Here is a 23,839-nt window from a genome sequence, read left to right as displayed (position 1 = left end):
CGTGCCACCCCACTTGGAGTTCCCAGATGCGAAGAGTTGCTTCGGAAAGTTTCGGGAGCGTAGGCAGCTGTGGTCTGCCGGCAGCAGATGGGTTTCCTGTATCATAGCTACTGCTGCATCGTCATTCTGAAGCTTCTGTAGGATGGACTTGCGTTTGGCGGGTGAATTCAGTCCCTTGACATTCAGGGAGACGAACCTCAAAGTCTGATGTTCCGGGGCTAGTTCCGGGCCGCTGACAAGTCCTGGGGGAGAGGGGGAGACGTAGAGGGATCAGCCATCATGTCACGGAGTGTATGGCCATTCATTAACCTGGCTATGGGGTTTTTGCTCGGGCCGCCAATGGGAGGGCCGAGTTTTAACTGGGGGTGACAGACCTTTTGTAGGTCTAGAGCCTCCCCTGGCCAACGGGGCCACAGAACAGTATGTAGCCAACATGGCTAATCTTACAGGTAGTGTCAGTGGATCGTTCCAAGGACTCATAGGTGGACTGTGCCTTGGAACCGGGCATGGGCCGTGGAATAATGCCCGCTGCTTTGGGGATGGAGCTCATCTGTGTTCCTGTGGGTGCTGATAGGCTTCATGGTGCCGGACTGACGAGCCGGGACAGAAAGTGGCGGCTCCATCATGGGACCGCATCCGGCTACTTCCTCCTCCGGAATCTGGGAATCCTCGACCAGGAATTTTGTGTGGGGTTAGGGGAGGCCACAAGGTCTGAGTCAGCCGTTCCCTCGGAGGGCAGGGGAGGCGAAGGCCTGGAAGCATCTGGGCGCAGGATGTTTTCAGCATCTTCCAGGTGGCTAATTTTCCTTAGTGAGCCCTTATAGGAAAATTGCAAGGCTGTGGGAAAGAGCCATCTGTAGCGGATTTTTGGGCTTGAATAAGAGTGGTTAGTGGGCAGAGGGCTCACCTCTTTTGGAGAGTAAGAGGGGAAAGATCCTGAAAGATCTGGAGGGAGGTCCCTTGGAATGTAATTTCGTCTTTGGAGCGGCTTATCACCGAGTTGGCTTCCTTCGTGGTAAAGAAGTGCACCCTAGTGATGCCGTCAGGGTGGCCATCTGACTCCACTCCGTGACGGGGGTTCAGCCTGTGGGTGCGATCTAGGAGAAGCTGTGAATCTTCAAGATCATGGAGGAGAGACTGGAAGAAGAGGCCCACGTATTCAGCCAACCCCTTGTCTGGGATCGAAGTAGGAACCCCCCGAATACGGAGGTTGTTGCGCCGGGCCCTATTTTCCAGGTCTTTCTGCTTGTATTCTAGGATATCGTACTTGTCTTGCAGAAGTGTAATTGAGCGTAGGACCTCAGTTAGGGCGGTGGCGTGATCTTGGATATGGTCCTCAGCAACTCCCACTCTTTGTTCAACCTCCGAGACCCTTTTATCCGTACTTTCCAGCTTAGTAGTAAGTTCTGTCATACAAGAGCGGAATTCTGATTTGATATCCGCCATGAATTCACATATGTCTTCTTTGGTCGCAAGAGGTCCCTTGTTCTCTAGGGATTCCCGCGAAATAGAGGAGCAGGGGTCCTGTTTCTTAGCTTTGTCGGATGCGATCAGCAGTGTTGCTATGTCCGAGGACTTGGTGGTCTTTTGTTGCTTAGTCACTGCACTGGTTGTCGGCAGCGGGTCAGTGGCCGCTGGGAGCACTGTAGCGGTGAAGGAGAGTTGCAACGATAGCCACTCAGGGGCCCACAGAGCCCCGCGAGAGGCTAGGGAGCGCTACCCGTGCGGGTTATAGACCTTATCCGCAGGAAGCAGGGTTGTGGGCCGAGGCGCCCCAGGAAGGCTCAGGGAAAAGAGCATGCGGGCTAAGCCTACTTTTAATTCGGATTCGGGTCTCGCGCTGGTTGTAGACTCAGGGAGGCGGTGAGGTGCGATAGAGTGCTCTCAAGGGGCTCCTGCTGAAGGCTCCCGCTGCCAACCGTTGCATGGGGGGAGGGTCTCCTGTACCCGCTCCAAGGAATTGAGTCACTTTAAGGGCCGTTGCAAATGTCTATAGACCAGAAGGTAGGCCCCACCGGGCACTCAGAGGAGCCACCAATGCAGCCCACGTAGGTCTCCATCCGCCGGGCATGTAGCTGTAAAGCGGCGTGGGCCGGGGCGCCCCAGGAGGAAGAGGTAGGAGAGGGAGCACAAAACGGGGGCCAGGCAAGGAGATAACTCCGCAGTGGAATCCCCGCCAATCCTTGATGCATGCGGCGCTCCCCGTCGGTCCCAGGAGAGCCCAGGCAGCTCCCCGCAGGCAGACGGAAACAGTCCGTGCTTCTTGCCTGGATGTCTGGATGCTCGTCCGTCCCCTCCGGCCTGTGTGTTACGGGGAGGCTCGCCTCCAACTCCCAGCTGCGTATGCGTTCATACTTGCGCTCGCCATCTTGAATTCCTTGAGCGGCAGGGGGGTACCGGGATTCAGGCGGCGAGTACGGACACAGTGCTCTTTCTCCCGGCTTTCATCTTTGAGCTGCTAGTGCCCCATCGGTTCCGATCCACATAGCTGGCATCGGTGGATCGTGTAAGCCACAGGAACTGCACAAATTTAGCTATAGCAGCGGGCAGTCCACGGGCGGCTTTAGAGGAGCGACTGCATCGCGTCGGCTCCAAGCCACGCCCCCCCCAAATCCTTTTAATATGTGTTGCAATATGGACTAATCCCGCTGCAGGTCTTAACCAAACCTGTGAAATCATTTATCCAAAAGTGAGGTGGAAAACCAAATTCAATGGTTAAAATATGTTAAAGAGAATACAAGGCTGTTGGGCTCGCTGGTTTGGTATATAAATCCCCAATCGATGGATGTTTTTCTCCCATGGACAAACTTAACAGCCATTATTTTGCATGTTTTAAAAGACAAAGGGAAGATCAAGAATTGGTAAAGCCCAGGTAGCGGCAGCATTGCCTTCTGAAATTAACTTTCCATGTGAGCCATATTTAACAGGGGTGACACAAAGACATCAGTGCTCTCTGATAACCACATTTAGAACTCATCTTTTAGCCTTGAAGAGTTAAACACCCAAATGGACTAAAGAAGAGAGGAATATTTGTGGATGCAAATGTGTCCACAGAACTGTGCAAGATATGGCACGCGTGATCTTATTATGCCTGCTATACAATGGGCGCAGAATCATTATCGCGATTTTAAGGGAAATGAATTTTCGGAATTTATTGTCCAGCCTGGTTGTTTTAATGATTGTTACAATTAGTGGAACATTTAAAGATTTCAGGATTTATAATGAATATTTGACTTCTGATATAACAGATGATTTGACCAATGGCCTTGCAGATAACTTTACTGAACACATCACGTGACAACAAATTCAGAGGACTGTTTTTCCCGGGCACATATTGAGAACAAACTACATCATGGATCCAAAGGAAATGATACACGACAGAGAGACAAAATGATATGTGCCTTTACAATACAGAGTCCAGAAGTAGTAGAAAAAGCAACATTCATGTAACCGTACGTGAAGAGTATAATAACATCTATTCATTATAGTAAATGATCAACTGTGCAGCCAGGGGATATCTGCATGTGCATTATATGTGTCCCAAGGTGTGGAGATGTGAAGCAACATGTGTGCATGTAGACAGACGACCAATAGAGATTTAGGAAACAGTTAGTACAAAATCAAGGAGAATCAGGAATGTCATAGAACAATAGCAACAGAAATGAAAAAAAAGTGGGAATGGAATAAAGGTACATACAGGGTAATTCCTCCAGTAAAGAAAAGGAAGTCAAGTATAGGCCTTGCAAAGATGAAGCACAACAATACGAGAGAAATGGGTAACAGGTCAATAATGGCACTGAGATCTAATGCCCCCATGATCAAGAGAACGGATGCTTAATTCTTCACAGCAGCTTTCCACCTTTCCATTGAATTATGTCTAGCCCGTGGGTTCCCACAGTCTGATATTCCTTCTCCCCATCAATTAGCCCCCTTTCTTTGCTTAGAATTCTTGCATTCCGAATAAACATTGCCTAGCTGTGTTCCATTCCACTAGCTGTTTGTATTAAAAAGGGTGGCAACATCTCTCACTGTTTCAAGACTTGAATCAATTTAAATTTGAAAATGAAAAGAAAAGAACAGAAAAACCTCTATTCACTACGTGTCACAATACCCAACTTTATAATTTAATTTCTTTTAGCTGCATTCCACAAACAAATCTAGTATTCTACTTACTGTTTAATTAACATGATCTCATTTGCAACAAAACTTTACCTTTTTAAGCAACACTAAACAAAGAAATTTGTATATTAAAAAAAAAACGATAACACCATCTCTTTGTCACCAGAAGCCCACCTGCTAGGCGCTATAGGTTTTTCGTGCACAGATAGATATTTGTTATCTTGTGTGAAGATACACACACTTGTGTGTAGATTTAAAGGGTAAGCTGGATAACAGTGAAATAGAAAATCTGTCTCTTGTATGTAAAAACCATTGTCAGCACTCTTTATTTTGTGTATTGGTCTACTTGTCTGAATCTTTCTCGCTAAAAACAGATCACTTTTACAGGTCTTCCAAATGTTTTTTTTACTCAGCAGAATATATATCTACCTCAGTCCCTGTCGGTTCAGCATCGCCCTCCCCTCAGGCAAGCGCATCAGTTTTTCACAAGCTCTGGAAATTGGCAAGAAAAGTGGAAGAGAGGAAGATGAAAACAAGGAAAGTTGACAGAGTATGTGTGTCCACAAAGAATAACATCAGGTTGTAAATAGCTTACTTTGTAAAGAAGAAATAATCAGGTTAAATGCTCTTATTAAGACAGAAGATTATGTTTACACAGGTGTCTGTCTTTCCTGTCGATAGAGTGAAGGCAAAAATGTAGTTCTTCAAACTTCTACTTTAAGGTTACAGTGAAAAATTTCAAAAAATTGTTTCTCGTCACTCGGATATCAAAAGTTTGAAGAGGAAACAATACTTTCTGTGGAAAGAATTTCTTCAGTTTACAGTTTGTTTTCTGTACTCTAGAACAATGATTGCATGGCTTTACAAAGGATTGTTTTGTAGGTGGAGCCGGCACTATTTAAATTACAAAACAGATCCTCAAATACTTCACTCCACCCAGAAATGAAATTTGAAATGATTCATCCAGATCTCATATGTGAATTTGAAGGATTCCGCTAGTTCAGCCTTTTTGGCACTTGCATTGTGGCTAGGTAAATATGATGTATAAAGCAGAATTCAAGCTGGCAATCAACAGAACACGTGATCTACCATTCGACTTGGTCAAGTTACTTTCCAAGTCTTTCTTTCTTGGCTACTCTTTAAATTTGGATTCTTACTTGTCTGAGTCATGTAGTGACTGAAGATGTTTCAAGAACAAACATGTGATCATACTAGCCTGCTGTGCTCTACAGCCTGTTCCTGTTTACCACACATTAGCAAAGTACTCTACAGGCATAGAAGGACATGTAGGAATGTGACATGTCCCAGTAGTATATTCTCTCGCCTTTGCTAAGTCCCAATCTCTACTCTACTCTTTCTAGTTGTGACTTTTATCTCAACTCAACTAAGTGAAATTGTTTAGTGTTCTACCTGCGGTTAATTCCTCTGATTCACAGAGAGAATGAGGATGTTACATGTTACATCCCCTGAAACCTGCTGACTACTCCAATCCTGATTATATCAGCAAGATATTCTATAAACATTGAAGGACATATACGATATGTATTTGCATATATGTTTACCTTTATTGGAAACTGTAATGGTCCAGCTCAATCTTGCATTCACATCTTTCTGATCACCTAGCAATCAATTGCCCCTTTATGTAGCACTTTTCAGAAACCCATAACGTAAGTGGGTCCTGTTTGATTTAAGAGTTGAAGGAGGAAGGAGAGAAAGGAACCTTGGCATAATATAAATATGTGATGGGAAGCCATCCTAAATTGGATGTTTTTTTCCATATGGGGTTTATCAGTCTGATGTATGTGAACCCCCCTTTCTGGATCACGCCACTGATGGCCTTCCATCAACATGTCTATATAGATGTCAAAGTACAGTCAGAAATAAAGACAAATAGAATTACAAGGGAAATAGCTTTTTGGCTTCTATAATGTATGGATGTGTTGGCGGACATCGCAGTATGGCTTTGCAGAAAGCAGAGGCATCAAAGAGCAAGTTTCTCTGTGTACCTCTCATCCTCTGCCTTGAAGCTATAAAACAAGGTCTCCTTGTGGTAGAGCTGGAAAAGTGTCCCTGGGTCCGTCCTTCCTTCCCCCTTCTCAGATAAAACTATGAAGCCCAGCAGAGGCAAGCTCTCGAGGGCTACCTTATCCTACAAGCACAGGAAAGAAAACGAGTTTAGAGTGTGTACACATAGCAACGCTCAAATGATCAACTTTACGTTTAGAAAATAAAAGAAGACAAACCTAACTTTCACATTTCATACAGCATTCCGTCTCACCCTCGGAGCTCCAGATCTGGTACCTTAAGTGCCAAGGACGAGTATGCTTGTCCTTTTTGCATAGACTTGCATGATAGCCTGGCAGTTAAAGGGTCCCGGAATGGCTGATCTCAGCCTCACAGGTCCGCCATTGAGCCATACTCCTGAATTGATACAACGTTCGGCCATTATAAGCGTGGAGAATGATGTGGTGTCCTACTCAAAGGGCCAACAGTTCAGACATGCACATCTTGTGGAAGTCATTCTTCTTGATGGCTGTTGATAGCATGAGTTTGGAACTTGCTCTATTAACACCTGGATGTCTATGGAAACTAATCTTTGGGTTCTCACTACCATAACCGTTGTGGACAGCTTCTCTGTTGAACTTCCTCCCATACCAGAGACGGAAAAAATTGAGACAGTTCTGGTTCATAGGTAAATATATGTGAATGCTTTTCAGGTGACATTCCAGCTCATTAAGAAGTCAAAAGTTAGAATATGTACACCATGTAAATATGTCCACCTTATAGATTCTTCCTGAAGTAGCCCCTAGTAGCTGCGAGAGCTTGTGCTTCATCATTCAACCGCTCATCCAGTTTGCACAAATGAGTGACACTTCCTCAATGGCAAAGCCGAGTCTGTGGCAACTCTTTTGTTACTAGGCACCTCTACTTGGGATAGCAGTTCTTTCTAATGTGCACTCTTACCATCTGTTAGAACCACTGCCCGTGTCTGTGTTACCTGGGCTGATCTCTTATAATCCCTTCTAAACACTGGAAGCCGCCTTCTGTTCCTTGTTCTTCCAGTTGGGTAAGAGTTGGCTCTGTAGGATGCACTTCCTTCTCACCTAAAGGATAATTTACTTCAATGCCTGTTTGCCTGGCTAGTTGAGATCTAATCCACACAATTGTCCCCACTACTGATTATCAAGGACATTCTACCATTGTGCAACATAGACAACTGTTCTTGCATTTAAAACAGACCCTTCCTTAAAAGTAGGCTTTATTCCGCTGCCTTAAGCACGCTAGCCACCATGATTCAACATGTATGGGAACCAGAATAAGTGCACACATAGTTAATTGTACACCAACTTAAGTATTTGACGACCCAAGGTCTAGTTTTCATCACCTCTATGAGTTGTGACTGCAGTGTACATAGATGTTTGCATATCTTTCATTGATTTTTAAGTCCATATTTCCATAATTTCAATTTTTTTAAATATTGATATTTATCAAAAAAGCATATGAAAAAAGTAGATATACTTTTAAAATTTTAAGGTAAAAAACAGAAACACACGCTATTTTAAGGAGATTCGTCCATATCCAGTTGCCCTCACTGCAACCCTTCCTGGGTTTTGTAATAAATAAAGAACTATTGTTGATATCCCACAGCCGAATCAGGAATTACAGGATATGGAGTATTGGTAAAAGCCTTGCAGTAGAGGTTTTCCTCCACAAATGTTCTGGGATTTTAAGATGGTATGGGTAAAGAGTTGTCTACTGTTTTATTGCGTTGACTTGAAAACGGAAGATTCAGAATATGTTTCAATGGGTGAGTGGGGCCAACCGTGAGATGTTACAGGTCAACAGTACTTGAGGCTGAAGTAAAGGTATTGGCAGTGTGTACATCCGCCCACCTATATCATGTGATCCAAATCAATTCTTATTAGTAAAACTAAATCCGCTATGTCATCACCAGAAATGGGATAAGATGAAAGCGAAAAAGGCTGTTACAAAAGAGATAACAGATTGGTTGGAAGCGGCCATGCAAGTGGTGCCATTATTAATGGTATGATCTCGACTGCAATAAGGTCACAGTTGATCCATTTGCAGATATTTTTCAATCCCAGGACGGTCTATAAAGGGAGCAGGACAGCGCATGGAGAGCTTGGTGGATACACTTTAGACCAAAACCTTTTAACGATATATTTCTGTTGGGGTTGTTGAGGCTAGAGGGAATGGATTGTAGAACACCTTTGCAGGATTACTGTCAACCACATAGGTTGTACAACCACACGTATAGTTTGAAACAGTTTTTCTTGAGGCAGTTTAAACTATATTTAAACCAGAAATCCGACCCACCATCAAGAAATAGCAGAGGTATATTATAAATGTATATTTTCCTGTTTGTGCATTTACTAATATCTTGCCAGGTTATTATTTTTTTTAAATTTATTTGCATTTTTAAAGCGCTCACACAGCCCTCGGGCACCGAGGCGCTGTTAGAGGAATTGTTTAGTTTTTGGTTTTTTAAGCTGCGTAATTGTAATTTTTTTGTGTCTTAGTTGCGTATTTATAACGCGCTTAAATACACTGAGGTTTCTAATCGCGGAACTGGGGATCGAACTTGTGTTGCTTTGTGTCGTGTTGCTTCCAAGGCGAACATGTTGCTGCTGAGCTATCCTCCCTGGACATCCCCCATTTCGTTATGTGTAATGAAAAGTATTCCTTGACTTTTCATTATCAATATACTGTTTAGCCAAAAGGGCATGATAGCTCTTGTGCTGTTCTGCAATGTTTGATTTGATTTGATTGGTTATTTATAACGCGCTTAATACCCAGAGGTTTCTAAGCACGGACCCGGGATCGAACCTGTGTTGCTCCGTGTTGTCTTGCTTCCAAGGCGAGCACGTTGCCACTGAGCTATCCACCTGAGACATGAGGATACTAGGCATCTGGTCCTTGTGGGTTAATGTGCCTGCTGCAGACCATCAGGTTACTAATTTAAATCCTAGAGGGATGACCCTGCATGTAGTCATTTCAAGCCAGGTATGCTGGGTACCGCTGATTAGAGTAGTGGTATCAGATCTGTCAATATAGTGCTGAGAAAGATGATTTAGACTGTGCATGATCAACTACTTAAAAATAGGTATTATTAAAACAGGCATCAGAAATGAACTGTCCACAGGCTCACTGTGATGCAGAGCCGAGAGTGTGACACGCACCTCACTTGCCGTGTAGGTGTAGAGTACTTTGCCCTTGATAACGAACCAGAGTTTCTTCCAGTGCCTTTTTCCCCTCTTGCATCGGTGCAGGTAGCCGCAGATTGTAGAGTCCTCGCCTGAAGCTGGTGCCTGGAAGAAGACAAGACAGTCAATTACACCCAGCGCCCTTGTGCCTTCTGAAAACACCATCTATTTGAGATAAAATGTACCGCAAGCGGTATAGATGAAGATGCTAAACCTCACTACCAAACAATGTAGAAATCCTGCCACTCATGACCAGGGACTTTCATACAGAAATATATCCAGTTTTATTATAAAAAAAAATCCAACATTCACTGAAATCCCTTTTGTCAACTTTATTTCCTTTTGGAAATCAGGTAACATCAAAGAGAATTAAGGTGTTTGGCACCACATAGAGCTTTTTCAAGGTTCCTCCGAGCCCTTTTCATAGCGTCCATTTTCATTTATGGTTTACGTAGGTCTGTGTTTTGAATTGATGGTGGACACCTTGATCTAATATCAGAATGGTATATCTTAGATTTTGTAGACTAATATTTACAAAATATCAGTGATTCAATGGCTTTTTGGTTTCAAATGAGAATGAACAGAAAAGGGTTCCTCTTCTTTTGCATCGGAACAAGTAGTGTTCTGTGTTTCAGACTGCTTTCTTTACCAAACTTTATAACATTTTATATGAACTGCGAAACACCACCTGTCTTCCTGCATTGGTAGTCTCTTTCCTGAGACACCGGCCTACAGAGTTCTGAGGGTTATAGACCTGGTACCCATCTCTCTTTTTCTTGATTGATCCCTGTTGACCTCCATCTTTCTTAAAAGTGCATTTAACATTGAATTTCCTCAGGAATTTAAAGTTGTTAATCCATGTTGCCTATAGTTAAAGTATTTGGTGGTGGAAAATCCAACACCAATTCCAACAGTTCTTGTTCCCCTTTTGTAAAAATATTGTCATCCATTATTACATTTTTTATTCCTCTGGATTTCTTCAGGAATTCCTCTTTCTTACAGAACGTGTGGTTAATCCTGGGCTACTTTCAGTTCCTCATCGGATGGGTTTGCATTTCTTCCCCTTCTTTCTTTTAGTTGACCCTACATAACAAAGTGATTTTGTCTATACAATTGTTGTTTATCTTCCTATTTTGATTGGTGTCTTCTTCTGATGTTAATATTTGATGGATTCAAGTTAAAGTTGATGGATTCAAGTATATATATATTTTTGTTTTGACCTGTTTCATCAGTGATTGGTTCACACAATTTCTCTGAAAGTGGTAAAAGCATTAACCAAATGCATATATTCACCCGTTTAGTTAATTTTCCTTTTATTTCTTGGAGTTTCTTGCCTTCCTATATTTTATCTCATATATCTATTTTTTTGTTTCAATATTTTTATTTGGGGAGGTGCCACATTTCTACATGTCAGTTTAATTTTGATACATCTCCAGTTTCTTATGCATTTTAGCCTTTTTTGTATTCCTCTTGTTAATACTTAAATTACTCTATTCCTTGTCTTTCTTGGCACATTTCACCATCATCTTTCTACAACATTTGTCCATAATCTTTCTCTTCTCTGGATCTAGAACATCTTAGGAGGTGATGGTAAAATTGTTCAAACCTCTGCAATTGTATCCACTTTGAAACAATGTGCACATATCTAGTAGACATAAATTACCTTGCCTTATCCCCCATTGAGGTGATAATCCATAACGAATATAACTTTCAACTCTTAGCACATGGAGATCGTTATCGACACGAGTGTTGAGTAAGGTGACAAGGTCCAACGATCCATTCACAGAAAAACCCAAATGAACAGAGCGAATAGAACTTGCTGTATACACACTCTAAGGATTGTGATGGAAGGATACAAGACTCAACCTCCCTAAGGTGTTTCCATGGGAAAGGGCAAACGTTTAGCTATGTACATTCAATCTAGCTTAGCATAAGATGAAATAACATACCATAACATAACACAATATTACATCACATGAAGTATTTTAGTTCAAAGCTATTGGTTGTGATCAGTGCTGGAATGGGATTAGGAAAATGTTATACCTTCCATCGATTCACAGAAGCGGTGCTGCCTAGTCAATGGCAGCGCATGACTCCTTAATGATTGCAGCCTCACCACTAAGGCCAGATACTCTCTCAGAAACCCCCCACTCACTCACCAGCCTCTTTGCTCAAAAGGCCCAGAGATGTGCAAACTATGGGGGAAGGCTTTGATGGAGTAGACTGCTGTCTATTGGACGTCCAGAGACCACCAGGGTTTGCAACAACAGTCAGAGAGCAATAGACTTTGGCCCTTATTGAACTGGGGCTGAGTTTGAACTTGTAATTGGAAGCAGAACATATACTTTGACCTAAATACTCCGGAATGCCCCCTTGACCAGCAATCTGTTGCATAGCAGAGCCCACATCATTATTCATAAAGCAATGCCAGAGGTCAGCTGGAAATATGACATGCACTGATTTGCAGAAACTAAAGATCAGCCCCAATCCACATCAGTGTGAGTGGCAAAGGGTTGGTGCTGAGAGGCAGTCTAAGGGGAGACCGCTACATCTTTTCAGCAATGCACGAAAATCGACATCACCACTCTGTCCTGCACACAGTCTATTTTTTCTCTTCTGGTTGCCCAAAAGAGGCCATAGCACTTTCTCACCTATTGGGTTTAAGCACTATACAACCCCAAAACGACATGAGCCGCTTTACGAGTTGGCCGGTATTCCGGTTGTGAATGCGCCGGAATACGCCCAACAGAATTACTGTTACAGCCACTTAGCCCAGCGGAGTTACCGCCGGATTACAAGTGGTGGTGGCAGAGTAAATCCCCATTTTTACAGAGTCCGTGGGACTCTATGGGGCTTTTTCAGAAAAATTACTTATGGGGGAATTATTACCATGGTCGTTCCGCCAATTTTGCCAATTTTTCGGCCGTGGGAGGATTTACCTCTGTAGGCGCTAATTTGTTCCCACATTACCATACTTGTAATGAGCCCCATAGTTTAAACATGGTGTACAATGAAGCAGCACGTGAGGCCTCTTTCAGAGTTTGGAGGTATTTCCTTTGGAAATACTGTCAAACTCGATACCGCTACTGCATGTGGTAGGGTCTGCATATCCCATGCAGACCCTTTGGTTATTACCCATTTTTGAATTCCGTAGAACTCAATGGGGATGTTATAATTACTGTATTACAATATGTAGTAATTTTTTTGCCTAGAGGAAATATCCTCCATACAAAACAATGTGGAATTCAGGAATTGTAAATTTGGCTGTGCCGTGAACATGGCAGAAACAGGATTATTGAAGAAAAAGGACCTAGGCTGATTAGCCATCGGTGCGGGCCGCACACCTGTAATTACCACGAATAGTTAACAGGGTAATTCATAGAATTTCGCACAAAAGTGGCGCACACGGCTGGCGCACAGTGTGCGCGTGCGAATGTCTGCACCAGCCGCGTGCGCTAAAATCGATTTCCGCGCACAGTGTATTCATGGATTTTAGCCTCCAAAACCAGCCGTGGCGCAGAGTGGCGCAGCGACCCTGCAGCAGCGCCAGTTACGCCCCCAAGAACACCCTCACGCAAGGAAAAGCCATCAAGATTCCCAATTCAGCGCAAAGGGCTGCGCTAACCCTGGACCAGTTTACAGGGCTGCCAAACAGCAAACGCCAAGCGGGGAACGTGTATTACTGGGGTGCGTGTGAAGTTTCACACGCGAAAGGGCCTGTGCAAGTGGGGTACGTGTATTACTGGGGTTCGCGGGAAGTTTCACACGCGATTTCAGCAGGGTACATGTATTACGGGGTTCGTGGGAACTTTCACACGCGAAAGGGCCTGTGCGAGTGGGGAATGTGTATTATGGGGGTGCGCAGGAAGTTTCACACGTGATTGGGCTGGGTACGTATATCTCAGGGGTGCGCTGGAGGTTTCACACGCGAATGGCCTGGGTACGTGTATTTCAGGGGTCTGTGGGAAGTTTCACACGCGATTGGCCTGTGTACGTGTATTTCAGGGGTGCGTGGAAAGTTGCACACGCGATTGGGCCTGGGTATGTGTATTTCAGGGGTGCGCGGAAAGTTTCACATGCAACTGGCGTGGGTAGGTGTATTTCAGGGGTTCGCGGGAAGTTTCACACGCGATTGGAGTAGCGTACGTGTATTTCAGGGGTGCGCGGGAAGTATCACACGCGATTGGCCTGGGTACGTGTATTTCAGGGGTGCGCAGGAAGTTTCACATGCGATTGGAGTAGGGTACGTGTATTTCAGGGGTGCGCAGGAAGTTTCACATGCGATTGGCTTGGGTACGTGTATTTCAGGGGTGTGTGGGAATTTTCACACGCGATTGACCTGGGTACGTGTATTTCAGGGGTGCGCGGGAAGTTTCACACGAGATTGGCCTGGGTACGTGTATTTCAGGGGTGCGCGGGAAGTTTCCCACGCGATTGGAGTAGGGTACGTGTATTTCAGGGGTGCGCAGGAAGTTTCACATGCGATTGGCCTGGGTACGTGTATTTCAGGGGTGCGCGGGAAGTTTCACACGCGATTGGCCTGGGTACGTGTATTTCAGGGGTGCACGGGAAGTTTCACATGCGATTGGAGTAGGGTACATGTATTACCGGGCTGCGCATGAAGTTTCACACGTGATTTTGCTGTCAGATCGGGGAACACTTATTTCGGGGGGGCGCGGGGAGTCCTACACGTCAATTTGCAGTGTGGGTCCTCCCAGGTGTCCCCTCTACCCCCTCCACAGCCCCTGCAGGCAGCCCACACCACAGGGGACTACCCGCACCCCTGGTCATGTCCCGCAGGCAGCACATCCTCCATGGGCATGCACCCCAGCCAAGCTACATGTCACGTTGCAATATGATCACCAACTCAAGTTTCCCAGCACCCCCACCCCCCAGCAGTGCAGGGCACCTGCCAGCAGGCCCACACACATGTCCCACTCATGTCCCCTTGCACCCCCACCGCCCAACAGTGCAGGGCACCTACCAGCAGGCCCCCACTCATGTCCCACTCATGTCCCCCAGCACCCCCACCCCCCAGCAGTGCAGGGCACCTGCCAGCAGGCCCCCACACATGTCCCCCAGCACCCCCGCCCCCCAGCAGTGCAGGGCACCTGCCAGCAGGCCCCCACACATGTCCCACTCATGTCCCCTTGCACCCCCAGCCCCCAGCAGTGCAGGGCACCTGCCAGCAGGCCCCCACACATGTCCCCCAGCACCCCCACCCCCCAGCAGTGCAGGGCACCTGCCAGCAGGCCCCCACACATGTCCCACTCATGTCCCCTTGCACCCCCACCCCCCAGCAGTGCAGGGCACCTGCCAGCAGGCCCCCACTCATGTCCCACTCATGTCCCCTTGCACTCCCACCCACCAGCAGTGCAGGGCACCAGCCAGCAGGCCCCACTCATGTCCCACTCATGTCCCCTTGCACCCCCACCACCCAGCAGTGCAGGGCACCTGCCAGCAGGCCCTCACTCATGTCCCCTTGCACCCCCAGCAGTGCAGGGCACCTGCCAGCAGGCCCCCACTCATGTCCCACTAATGTCCCCTTGCACCCCCACCCCCAGCAGTGCAGGGCACCTGCCAGCAGGCTCCCACTCTTGTCCCCTTGCACCCCCACCCCCCAGCAGTGCAGGGCACCTGCCAGCAGGCCTCCACTCATGTCCCACTCATGTCCCCTAGCACCCCCAGCAGTGCAGGGCACCTGCCAGCAGGCCCCCACACATGTCCCCCAGCACCCCCACCCCCCAGCAGTGTAGGGCACCTGCCAGCAGGCCCCCACACATGTCCCCTTGCACCCCACCCCCCAGCAGTGCAGGGCACCTGCCAGCAGGCCCCCACTCATGTCCCACTCATGTCCCCTTGCACCCCCACCCCCCAGCAGTGCAGGGCACCTGCCAGCAGGCCCCCACTCATGTCCCCTTGCACCCCCAGCCCCCAGCAGTGCAGGGCACCTGCCAGCAGGCCCCCACTCATGTCCCCTTGCACCCCCACCCCCCAGCAGTGCAGGGCACCTACCAGCAGGCCCCCACTCATGTCCCCTTGCACCCCCACCACCCAGCAGTGCAGGGCACCTGCCAGCAGGCCCCCACTCATGTCCCCTTGCACCCCCAAACCCCAGTAGTGCAGGGCACCTGCCAACAGGCCCCCACTCATGTCCCACTCATGTCCCCTTGCACCCCCACCCCCAGCAGTGCAGGGCACCTGCAAGCAGGCCCCCACTCATGTCCCCTTGCACCCCCGCCCCCCAGCAGTGCAGGACACCTGCCAGCAGGCCCCCACTCATGTCCCCTTGCACCCCTACCCCCCAGCAGTGCAGGGCACCTGCCAGCAGGCCCCCACTCATGTCCCCCTGCCCCCAGGTCATGACGATCCTCAATCATGGCCCTTATGGCCAGCCTCCCCAGCCCAAAGACCCAACCAAGTATTGCATCCACCCACATAGAAAAGCATGATACAACCCCAATGGCAAGTATGTAAATGAACACATGTCCGTCACACACACACAATGGTTGCAAGTGAATGTGAAAACCCATATCATGACATGCATGAAACCAATGAGATAATACCACACATCGAAGTATGAAAAAAAAAATGTATTAAAAGCAACATGAATGGAATTTAAATCAAACAAACAACAATGGGAATAAAAAAAGAAAAGCTGCATGTCTGTAAAATAATGAAAAACAAGAAATCATAATCCAAAGGAAAGGTGTCCAAAGTCACAGTCCAACAAAGCAAATCCAAGGGAAAAACAAAAGTGAAAACCATTGCTCCATGAGGAAATCCAAAAAAAAGAGATGAATCCAATAGTGAACTATATACAGATGAACAATCCAGGGTCCATGATCCCAACTGAAGAAATGAAACCTATCAAAAATAATACCTAATGAAAAACTATATACAGAAACGTGGTGCATTGTCCAAGCGCAACCAAATAAAGAAAAAACCAAAGGAAACCTAACACTATCTAACTATTTACAAGGGCAGCGGGCTAGTCTGACAGCTCACTTTTGGAGGTCCCGGGCCAGGGCATCATCGAAATCCTGCTCAATGTCCCGGACCCGGTCCTCTTCCATGGGCCCGAGGGTTTGCAGGGACAATGACATGTTCTCCTCCAACTCCCTGCGAATTGCCTCGAGGCACTCGGCCCGCCTCAGGGCCCTCCCCATGGAGTTCTCCGCCCTGACCATCGTGAGCCGTGCCTCTTCTGCCCACTGCCGCTCCGCATCTATGGCATGGCCTAACCGCTGCCACACGGAAGACACTTCCCGTCCTGGGTCCTCCTGCCCTGTGGCCGATGCCTGCCCCTCTGATGACGAAGGCCCCGAGCCATCATGGCTCCCACCTTGTTGCTGCTGCTGCTGTGCCTCTGCCCGTGCCCTGGCTCTTGCTGCCTGCACATCCTCCTCCGGCTGGGGTGCAGTTGTTGAGGTGGACACCCCTGCAGGACGTCCGACTCCCGACTGTGGCAGGGATGTGTCCTCCACCAGCCTGGCCGCAGGGTCAGAGGCAGCTCCACAGGGCACCCAGGTGACACATGGGTGGGAAGATGGTATGGAGTACGACTGGCGCATAGGGGGTTCAGTTGAGGAGCGGGTCGGAACAAGGCCCAGCAAACGGAGGAATCCGGCCCTGGTGACCTGTCGCAGTAGGTCGACGTGGTCAACGAGCCATTCGAGACGACATGCAGTCTCCCCATGAAAAGACTGCATTTCGCCTCGCATGGCCTGTTGACGCAATGCCACACCACCCAGGAAAGGCTCAACCCGGTCCCGGATAGCCACGTCCGCAGGCAGAGGAAGGCCAGTTGTCGTAAGCTCATCCCCTGCCTGAAAACGGGTCTGGACGTAGGCATCCCTGCTGGTGCAAGATGATGCAGTCACAGGATCGGGGACAGGATTACACACAGGCACCTCCGTGGCAGCCTGTGCTGCCTCCTGTCCCTGCCCCTGCACTGCACCACTAGCACCAGTGGAATCCCCACCTCTAGAGTCCGTCTCTGTCCCTTGCACGGCCTCCTCCTCCACCAAACCCCCTACCAACCTGGATGACTCCATGCCATCTTCCTCCGTCGGGCCCTGTGGGGTCTCAGCTGCCCCTTCTGCTGCCGAGGAGTCCAACTCCGACCTCCGCCTCTTGGACCTCCCCTCGGCAGCTGCGACCTGGGACACGGCACCGGACTCCTCACTCCCCGACGAATTGACAACCTGGGAGGGGAGCCGGGCCTTGCGTCTCCGGCTGGCGGTGCGATCCCTGCCGCTGTGCTCCACAGCACGCTCTCCGCCCTCTTCATCAGTCGACGCTGCAGACAGGGAGAGATAGGACACAGGCATCAGGGCACTGTACAATGGACTCATACACACATGACAGTTGCACATGAGTGTCATTGTCAAACTTCAGGCATGGCATCACAATCCCCAACACACATGTCATTTCAAATCACACACATGAGCTATTCCACAGCCATATCGCAACAGCCAGCACCATCCATACACATACAACAGCATGAGCAGGCAAAGGTGAGCCAGACATCACATGAGACACAGGGAGTGCACTAGACATGCACACACGCCACCACACTTAATGCATGTGTACACCTCCACCAAGTGTCACAGTGATGAGATCGGCATCCATGTCACATCTGGCAATCAGTCTTCTACATATCAGTCTCACATGCACACTTGTCAGATACACATACATGCACATGTACACAGTGCAGATACATGCAGCTGGAACCAACATCCATGTGTGACACCACAACCTTGACAAATGACATACACAGTCATTCAAACATGTGTGCTCACACATCTGCATTTGGCCTGCATGCTTACCCACAAATACACCATCCATTTGTCTCACACATCAAAGGACTCGCATGGGTCAGCCTCACGGCCCTGTACATACACATCCATACATGGCCCTGCAAAACCACATGTGCAACCTGCACACTACTGGCACACCACCACATGCACAGCTTCCAATCAGTATGCATGTACACTTACTGCTCGACTCCAGACGGGTCTGCCTCTCAAGGACCTGGACGTGGAGCGTTTGGCATACGCGTACCAGGACACTCATTTGGTCTTCCGACAGGCGGCCCCGGCACCCCTTAGCATCCGCTGCCTTCAAGAGGCGCTGGGCCTTGTTGAGGGTCCTGGACCTGAAGTCGTCCCAGCGCTTCTTGACATGATGGAATTCGCGGACTGTCACCCCCTCTGCGTTGTTGGCAGTCACGATGTCTATCCAGATCCTGTTCCGTCTTTCCTTGTTGACGCGCGACCTTCCGAAGAGGGCATCATACTGCCCCAGGACTTGCTCCACCAGGACACCAACTTCGATGGCAGTGAAGCTGGTGGCCCTCTGCCTCTCTGGCTGGGGGTTGCCAGTGCCGCCAGATGGTGTAGTGCTGGACATGGCAACCCCAGAGGCAGGAGTGGGTGGGCAACTGGGTCCTGGGGCTGGGCTGTGGAGCGTTTGAATCCCAGTCGGGAGTCTTCGGTTCCAGCAGGGGTGGTCACAGCAACAGCACCCCTCGCTGACGTGCAGGCAGCAAATGGCAGGGCACGTGGGCAGCAGGCAATCAGGCAGCAGCAGATGGCATGTGGGAGTGTGCTCGGGGCTCTGGGGGCAGTAATTTGGCCTTCTGGGCAGGAGCGTGGTCTTCCGTGTGTGAACGCGTGCCCAGCTTGATATGAAGTGATTTGGCATGTGAAAATCTTGCACGTCAGCGTGTAATTCGAGGAAAGGCCCTTAGCGCGTAAGCATGTCAGCGCACGTACGCGATTTCATTGGACCAAAGGCCCTTAGCGTGTAAGCGCATCTGTGATGTGATGCGCGCGGGTGTTTCCCTCATAGCACGTGATGACAGAGCACATGTGGAAAAGCTGCACGTCCGAGTTTCAGCGCGTGTAATTTGAGGAAAGGGCGCATACACCCGTAAGTGACGTGTACGTGTGGGCCGGTTTAAAAGGTACGTGTAGGATGCCATTTCCTTATACATGCTTTTTGGGGGGAGTGAGTGGGTGGATTCTGTACTTCTTGTCGGTTCACACGCGATTACTTCACAGCGTTTCAAGTTTGTACTTCCTGTTACCTCTGACAGCTTTCATTTTTCTACTTTTTTTGGGCCTGTTTCCTCAAACAGTGTTCACTTCTCCTTTTGTCCTGTCTCCTCAGACAGCGTACAATTCTTCTTTTGGGGGGGTGTTTCCAACGTGCACACGCGCATATTTTGAACGTTCTTTTTCCAGGCAGACAGTGAGTTCCGCACATAATTTAGCAACTGTGCTTGCCCCGTGTGTCGCGTACCCCTTCAGAGGTCATTGTAGGCTGCGTGTATTACGCGTATGCTTATTTTTGTGTTTCTGGGTGCCACAGCGTAGTGCGGGTTCATTTTTCCACGCACGTGGTCTACGAGGGGTTGCGTGCACGTTTATTTTTGTTTTTGGGCTGCCTGTGCATTGCGTGACCCATCATCTTCCCCCAGGGGTCACAGACAGCCTTGTTAGAGCACTAGGGTACGAATTCCATCTAGTACCCTACCCCTTTGACCCCCAATTGCCCAGGACAATAGTTTACTGCTCCTCCCATATGCACAACAACATCAGTGCCATGGTTGGGAGGCGACCAAGCGGTAAGGGAGGCAAAGGTGGCTGACCTTCAAAAGGTGGACGTGGTGGGCGCGGTAGGGGACGTGGCCAGGATTTGCAGGGTGCCCCTATACCCCCATGTGTGGAGGTCCAATCAGGGACACCCATGCCCCTCCCTACCATGGTTGAGGGAAACATGGCTGAGACCATCCCAGCCCAGCCCCTGTTGGACCAGCCCATTGGGGCACCTGACCTGGCACAGGATGACTCCCTGGCTGACTTCCAGGTCAGCAAGTCTAGGCCACGTGTGGCGGTGCAAGTTGTCACCAAGGCACGTGGATCTGAGGCAGCTATGTCATCTGCTGCCCCAAGTATGCAGGGTGGTGAGGCTGCAGGGACAGCTACAGCTCCATCCGCCCCAGCTCTGACTCTCCCAGCCAGGACAGTGTTGGTCCTGGTCCATCATACTGATGTTCCCCCTGCCAACATCACACTTCAGACAATGCCTGCACCAATTCCTATGGTCAGTGTGCATTTGCACACTCGTACTACCCATTCCACCGGTGATTCTGCCCCTACTGACCAGAGCGACGTTAGCCACTCTGGCTCCACTCCACCTTCTAAAAAGAGGAAGAAGGGTGCTCTGGCACGACAGGCTGAGACCCCAGGCACGGCTACACACTCCGATACCTCAAGGAAGCCTTGCTTCAATGATTCAGAACTTAATGCACTTGTGAGCTATGTGTTGCAACATAGCCACGAAATGGTGGTGACTGCAGGGTCCAAGACCACACCTGGTCAACGTAAGGCACACTGGCAGACCATCGCCAACCACATAAGTGCCCTTGGATTTGTGAGGCGCTCAGCTGATGATTGCTACAAGCGGTGGAACGACCTGAAACGCAGAGCAAAGGACAAGCTGGCCTCAAGTCATGCCGCTACTCTGGTGACTGGCGGTGGGTCTCCACAAGAGGACAACAAACTCACTGAACATGTGTCTGCTGCTGGGACCTTCGTCACAGAGGAACAGATTCGAGGTGTGGGAGAACTACCCGATTATGACACATTGTCCGGTGAGTGCCCATGCGTGTGTGTGTAATGCATGTGTATGTTGTTTGGGTGATGGGTTCTGATTGAGTGCCAGGTGAGGGTGTGTGTGACTGAGTAGTATGGGTCACCAATGTGCTTCATCCAAAACATTCTGCGGCCCTGAATTTGGGTGTGACACTATCCCTTCTGGCCACAGTAGTAATTTAGCGCAACATTACGGCAGTTGCCCTTGAGGTGGCATCATGCAACAACATTGTTTGTATTTTTCATTATTCTTTCAAGCTGATTGTTTCAATTCTCCCACTTTTGCAACACATTTCTCAGCCCTATTGTGACATATGTGACATGCTTCAGTCATTGAAGAATCCCACATTGGCCCAAATGTGTCACCTTGGTAGTTGAATGATGTGACCATTCAGGCTGAATGAGTATTGTCCTGATCACATGATGTTTTTGGGCCTGTTTGAATGTGGAACATGCTAGTTGTTTCCTGTCATGTCATGTTGAAGTGCACAACCATTGATGTGTACATGGCCCTGCAATCACTGTATTTTTGTACACTGGATGTGTTGCAGTGTGTGGCACATGGCGTATTTTTTCACACTATGTGGCATTTTTCATCTCTTCATGTCCATCTCACATGGATGGGTGACAGTACTCATTCACTGGCATATGGATGTACTTGTGGAATGTACCATGGCTATGGTACATGCCATCTGTGTGATGGTATGAGTCATTTATGTGTATAGGACATGCCACTCACAGGCCAATGTGTGATGGCATTGCTACGCAGCATGCAGCAAATGTGTTGCTCTTCCATCTTGGTGTCATCAGTGTCAGACTTTTGCCTCCCCTTACAACTCTGTGACAGTGCATGCATGGGAGGGTTATAGTCATGTGGGACATGTGTAAATCATGTACTGGTTCTGTAGCTTGTCAGGCCTATTTGTGTGCTATGGTGCTAATGCCTGTTTCCATTTTTTGTCTTTCATGTTTTTGCAGGGGATGACGCCCTTGTTGCTGGTGAGGTTGAGGAGATGGTGCAGACCCAGGAGGAACCCGAGGCACAACCAGCCACCAGTGGGGGACGTGGTGTGGTGGTGGGTGAGAACCCACTCTTGCTGCAGACGATTCTGTCAAGGGGTGTCTCTGGGTGCACCTCCCCAGACCTCTATTCAGGTGTTGATTTGGATGATGAGACCTATGTGGCGTCGCAGGTAAGTGTTTCTGGAAGGGGTTCTGTTCTGTCCAACCCACCTGCACCAGGGGTAGAACCCTCTATGGGGATTTCAGTGTTGGTTAGTCAGCCTTTGGCGGTTATGGCTGCAGGGTCACACTCCACAACATCTGATCCTGTTCATGGGCCAGCAGATCAGAGGGGGAATGCAGTCCTGCAGCCTCATGCAGTGCCGGCACAGCAAGGCGCAGATCGCCTTGCCCCAAACAGGTGTGGTGCCGCCGACGCGGTGGCCGTACGCCACCAGGCAATACCGCATGGGAACAATCCATTTACGGTATGGCAACCCAACAGGCAGCATCAGTTGAGATGATGGCTCAAGCAATTGACAGGACGGCCACTTCCATTGTCCCCCCTGAAAGGCAGATGGAGCTACTACAGCAGGCAACAGACTCCATTTGCCAATCACACAGGGAGGATATGTTGGCGTCCAACAGGGACAGACGGGCGGCACTGGAGACTCTACGCCAATCAATATCAATAGAGTCCCAGGGCCACAGGGAAGCCCTGAGGGTAGAGCTCCATCACCTCAGGGAGACTCTTGTTGACCTTGAGACTTCCACTAACTTGAGGACAGAACAGCAGCTGGAGCGGCTCACATGTTCGCTCTCAGCTGAGATGCAGGCAACTCGGGAGGAGATCCGGGCATCACGTCAGGTGCTGCATGGGGATCTCCGCACTATAATCCTCCAGAACGAGACCTTCCACACCTGCATGCTTGCTGCCATGGAGGACCATACCAGGGCTTTGCATGGGCTGCCTCCCATAGCACCACCACCTCATGTGGCAGCAGCAGAGGGTAATGAGAGCGACAGCAGCAGTTCTCCCTCATTGGCATAGCCGTGCAGGCCATGAGCCCATGGAGGTGTTTTTTTTCCCGACATCCACACAGGAGGCTGTTGGTGCACACCCTGTCCTCTGACCTCCTGGGTGGCCTCCCCCCCTGCCCTGCCCCCACATGGCCATTTTTGATTTTTGATTTTTGCTTTTTTGATTTTTGATTATTTTTTAACAGTGTGTTGCCTTATGTGGGTCCCGTGAGCATCCACTGTATTCCAGCTGGGCACATGCAGGCTTATCCTGAGTTTGGGTTCGATGTTTGGGTTCGTGAGACACACACCCCTCCTGCTTCCCGTTTCCATGGGCTTGCAAAGGGTGTGACCAAGATGTACACAGTGATGTTGGACTCCCATGAGCTGTGTGGGCAGTCTGTAGTCAATACTGTGTAGACATTCCTTGTGTATATTGTTGTTGTAATGTACACTGCATGTTGGAATTATGTATGCTTCTGCTTCCATGTCTCCCTCTGAATTTGCAGGTTCATTCCTCATGTCTTCACAAGGCCGTCTACTTTGGAGATGGAGTTCATGTTGTATGCAGTACTTTTTGAAGCCTGCAAGACTACAGTTGGAAGTGTGCGATGTGGTGCAATATTCAGGTCATAAGACTACGACTACTTTAACTTAGTACTGTCATGTTTTAGTTATGTTTGAGCTTGTGTAGCTGCATTGTATTGTTGGTAAGTATTTGGTCATGTGTGTTGTTAGTTCAACATTACTGGGAGCATAATGTGTGTGGCCAGTTTCCATTAGGGACACTGTACTTTGTGACACTTGTGT

The 23,839-nt window shown here is 48.7% G+C and overlaps 1 long non-coding RNA gene across 1 annotated transcript in view; it reads right to left on the bottom strand.

Moving 5' to 3' along the window:
- Positions 1 to 6,135: 6,135 nt before the first annotated feature.
- Positions 6,136 to 23,839, bottom strand: part of LOC138565829 (uncharacterized) — a 35,292-nt gene continuing 17,588 nt past the window's right edge. The window contains exons 2-3 of the long non-coding RNA XR_011301639.1: positions 9,321 to 9,449; positions 6,136 to 6,268 (exon numbers count right to left, since the gene is read on the bottom strand). This is a non-coding gene — a long non-coding RNA (uncharacterized lncRNA). The remainder of the gene's footprint in view (positions 6,269 to 9,320; positions 9,450 to 23,839) is intronic.

This window comes from Ambystoma mexicanum, chromosome 2p, assembly GCF_040938575.1.
Source record: "Ambystoma mexicanum isolate Mex_15411 chromosome 2p, UKY_AmexF1_1, whole genome shotgun sequence".
Lineage (NCBI taxonomy): Eukaryota > Metazoa > Chordata > Amphibia > Caudata > Ambystomatidae > Ambystoma > Ambystoma mexicanum.
Note: the sequence above shows the minus strand (reverse complement) of the source record. Positions and strands in the feature narration are given on the sequence as shown.